Below are 4,448 nucleotides of genomic sequence, written 5' to 3' on the forward strand. Positions count from 1 at the left end.
GAATCTTGGATAGGAATTTGTATTCCTTGATTTTATTTTCCTAGTCCTTTGAAGGGCAGGTAACCCATTTTCAGGATCATGGGCCATATCTTAGTGAACTTGGTGAATCATGGCTATTCTTTGCATTGTTTGGATTTAGAATTGTCAATTCTTTCTATTGTTTTGAAGAATTTAGGTCACTTTGAACAATCCACAGTTGCTACCTTGGAAGTTCTTCCTATATATGATTTAATGGTTGACAAAGAGGTATCACCCTTCCCCTAGATGGATAGAATATCCATGAATTGCTCAAGACGGGGAATCATAGGTCGTGCCAATCTGACAATTGGATCATTAGCAAAAATCACAATGATTTGATCCTTCCATGGTATCTTGCCACATTGATTATAGGTAGACGGTATCATTGTTAATTCATGAATCTAGGGTCAACTCAAAAGAAGGTTATAGGATGCAGCAATGTCGACCACATGAAACATAGTTTAGTATGATACAAGTCAAATTTCAACATCTGGTATTATTGTTCCCAAGGATGTTGTGGCATTTCCATCGTATCTACTAATTTGGATATAGTGGTCTTTGAACACAGATCAGGTTCAAATTCATCTTTCAGGTAATGATACAAGACCACCTCCACCATTTTATAGGCAGTTGGGGACCGAATATCCCTTGATTTGCACTGTGATGTATAGAGGTTTGTTATGGGGAAAGATGGGCTTTGGAGGTTCTTCGTCTAAGAAGGTGACTGGCACCAACTGGGTCATAACTTGTGACACCAAGGCTGCCAAACTTTCTGGTTCTATAGCTGGAGGTACCTTGATTTTGTTCAGAATATCTTTCAATGCTTGTCGGTGTTTTTCAAATACTCTAATGAGTTCCAAGACGAAAATAGGTGCAATGATCTTGGATGTCATACTGTCTTTTTTTTTTTGTTGATTCTGCCCCAGCAGGGACAGTTGAAAGTTCTTGTTCCGGTACTTGTCGTGTTTGAGGACGGTATTGTATGGTTGACATCTCAATCATGCTCTTAAAGCTTATCCTCTTTAAGATAACCGATAAAGATGTAGATGATAACAATAATGAAACTAGCCACGAGTTAAAAAATATGACAAATCTGGCTAGGTCGCCTGAAAATTCGGATTCCTTGGTCAATACCACTTCGATGGTAATGGTCACAAGATTGTTGAGACATATCTTTATCGAAGTCACCCCAAAGAGAGGTACACCATAACAAATATGCATATTTAATCTTTTTATCAGGCTTTTGATCTTGGACCCATTCTCCTACTTTGGTTCTTTTTGCGAATAGCAACATTTCAAAGTGCATCAAACTTTGACTAGGCTCTTCTAGATTTGGATCCTTCTGCACTGGGTACTGCTTTGACCTGTTCTGACTACTGGAGGTTCTGACATTGTTTTGAAATAAGGATGAAAGACCTTCAAGATTTGACACATCATCTGAGACAGTTTGAAGATTTAGCATTTCTACCAAGACAAAGTGCGGTGGTTCCAAACACTTTTTGGTTACCTCTTTTCTTTTCTCCTTTTTACTGTATCCTAATCCCTCTCTAAAGTTATTTTTTAAAACTTGGATAGGAATTCAGATTCCTTGATTTTATTTTCCTAGTCCTTTGAAGGGCAGGTAACCCATTTTCAGGATCATGGGCTATATCTTAGTGAACTTGGTGAATCCCGGATATTCTTTGCATTGTTTGAATTTAGAATCGTCAATTCTTTTTATTGTCTTGAAGAATTTACGTGGCTTTGAACAATCCACGGTTGCTACCTTGGAAGTTCTTCCTGTATCTGATTTAATGGCTGACAAAGAGGTATCACCCTTCTCCTAGACGGAGAGAATATCCATGAATTGCTCAGGATGGGGAATCATAAGTTGTGTCAATCTTACAATTGTATTATAAAAAAAAAAACTACTAAGTTAAACCATTACACCACCCACCCATTAACAACTCAACATGACTCTACTACCTAAAGACTAGGAACCACTAACACTATAACGTTTCCCACAACTAATAGCAGCATACACGTCACACAAACTCATTCAAAACAGGAGATATTCACGTGCTTGTATACATGATAATTTGCATCAATTCTTATCAGATTGAAGGGCCCTCTGCAAATGAATGTGAGTATCAGGTGGGTGCCTCTCGCTCTCGGGTGTGGGTGGCAACACCCACTTCCCGTCGGGAGTTCTAATCAAGCCTTTGTTCTCATCCTGCTTCCAGCTAGGTGGCAGTTGGAGCTCTTCCTTGAGGAAATCGCAGCTCTTGTTCACAAGTGCTACCTCGCGCTTAGTCACCGATGCAAATTCATGATTCTTGCCGTGGTAGCCATCAACCAGGTGCAGGTACATCTCCAAGTTATGGTAGCAACTTACGTCAATAGTCTCCTTCAAGAATGGGGAACGTGTGTGGTCAAAAGCAAACTGGACGCCAGCATGAACATAGGTCCAAGGCAGATGCAGAAAATCATCCGTTTCATTCAAGACTACGCCAGGAACTTGTGGCACCTTATCATGAATATTTACTACCCTCAATATTTTCACGCCCAACTCCTCGCATCTTTTCCTGAAGCTTGTGTTGCCTACTCTAGGTCCACCATAGGTGAACACTGTTATGGGTATCTTTGTCCCATTGGGCATAACATTGAGGCCCGTCTCTGCTATATCATATGCGCTAAGGAGGGCTAAGGCCCCACCCAGGCTATGCCCGGTTATAGTGATGCTCAATTCTTCCTTCCCATCTTGATGCAAGTCTACCAACTTCTTAACTTCTGCTAGTATTTGTTCACGAGCAGAATACTGACAATAATGACATGATGAGGTATCCTTTGAAGTGTAGAGATCTAGGAACCCAGATTCAACCATGATGGAGGAGTCCTTTGAGAACCCTGTGGCCTTGATTTTTGTCATGAGATCTTCAATCCATTCCATCTTGGTAACCGTTCCACGCCACGGGATCAAGATGTCGCGCCTTCCTAGCCGTTGGATCTCTTCTGGGTCATCGCATACGGCGACGTAGCCCATCCAATTGGCCTGTGTGCTCCATGCCCTGCTAACCTTGGAGTGCCGGAAGAACTTGCCGATATTCTGGTTGGATGCTGCATACAAGTACCGATTCACCTGGTACCCACAATCTGAGAAACCGAGTTTTTTGAAGAAGGAAGCTTTGTCGAAACGGCACGTGCCACAGTTGCTGGAGTAGTAGTCGTAATTAAACGAATCATAACAGGCTTGAGTGAATTCACCATAACGAATGATCTCCGAACGTAACAACGGATCTATGGGGTCCAACAACCCATTCCAGTTGTTTGATCCGTGGATTTCCTTCCACCTACTAGCCAAATCCATCACCCCCACTGACTCGATCTTCATTTCAGATTGGCTTAACTGGCTTCTAATTGTTCCGACTCGGGGAAGAGCACATCGACTCGGGTTAGCAGCTTGAAGTGGGAGCATATGATGATCACATGATGCTGGCTTGAGCTGTGAAGAGTGGAACTGTAATGAAGGGAAAGGAGAAAGAAAGGGAGACGTGATGGGCCTGGTTGGAAGAGTGTTATAGGAGACAAAGGAAGCCATGAGAAAAAGCTGGAGGTTTGCAGAAGATTGTGTTAAACAGGAATTGTTTCTCTTAGTGATTCCTTACAGCTCCAAGAAAAACAGATCTCAATGAGTTTGATGATTTTTGCATATTGGAATTGAAGTAGCTGGGTGTTTAAAATAGCATCCCTTCACGAGGTTGTTGGGATGAATGAGTGGTGCAGGAGGAAGCCCATAGTGAAAATAAATTTCCCTCCTGCGTTTTCTCGTTTTCCACGTGATGATCACCTCCCACTGATTTTTTTGGTAGCCGGACTTCAATTATTGTCCTGTCCAGCTCAGGCTCCGAGCTGAGCACTGTTCAGTCAATTGTCACTTTTTGTCATATTCTGGTAATATCTTGAGCCTTCCCATTCTCTGTGAGCCTCATATATAAGAAGATCCAATACTCGGGCTAATGAATGGATGCCATGTGATGTGTTCATTCATTGGGACCACTACTTTGCAATGTACTCGATAGATAAAAAAAGATGCAGTCAACGTCAAAATTGTGGTACATGGTAGACATGACCTCATTGCCTCAGACAAATTAAAGGTTAATTAGGCCACGTAAAGACTGGTGATTAGTTGGGCCATGTGGAGTTACCTTGTTGCCGACAAATGTTCATGAAGCATTAATTCCATGGAGATCACTGGATTAGGTTAAGGATATGTTGGAAAAATATTCACTCAGTAGACAAGGCAATTGCCCTTGACCATGTGTTCTAGGAGGCACATGTTACACGCGTTGTCTTTCAAGAGATAGTTGTTACACTTAGGAATATATATAAGTAAACAGATATTTCATCAAAACATAACATTATTTTATTAAAACCTGTTCAAATATTTACAT

At 41.4% G+C, this 4,448-nt stretch overlaps 1 pseudogene across 1 annotated transcript; it reads right to left on the minus strand.

Moving 5' to 3' along the window:
- Positions 1-1,877: 1,877 nt before the first annotated feature.
- On the minus strand, positions 1,878-3,726 carry LOC149814638 (phospholipase A1-Igamma3, chloroplastic pseudogene; annotated as a pseudogene). Its single transcript, XR_016427936.1, has one exon. The product of XR_016427936.1 is annotated as a phospholipase A1-Igamma3, chloroplastic pseudogene (transcript).
- Between the last annotated feature and the right edge of the window lie 722 nt (positions 3,727-4,448).

Source organism: Nuphar pumila, chromosome 15 (assembly GCF_984573655.1).
Source record: "Nuphar pumila chromosome 15, dmNupPumi1.hap1.1, whole genome shotgun sequence".
Taxonomy (NCBI): domain Eukaryota; kingdom Viridiplantae; phylum Streptophyta; class Magnoliopsida; order Nymphaeales; family Nymphaeaceae; genus Nuphar; species Nuphar pumila.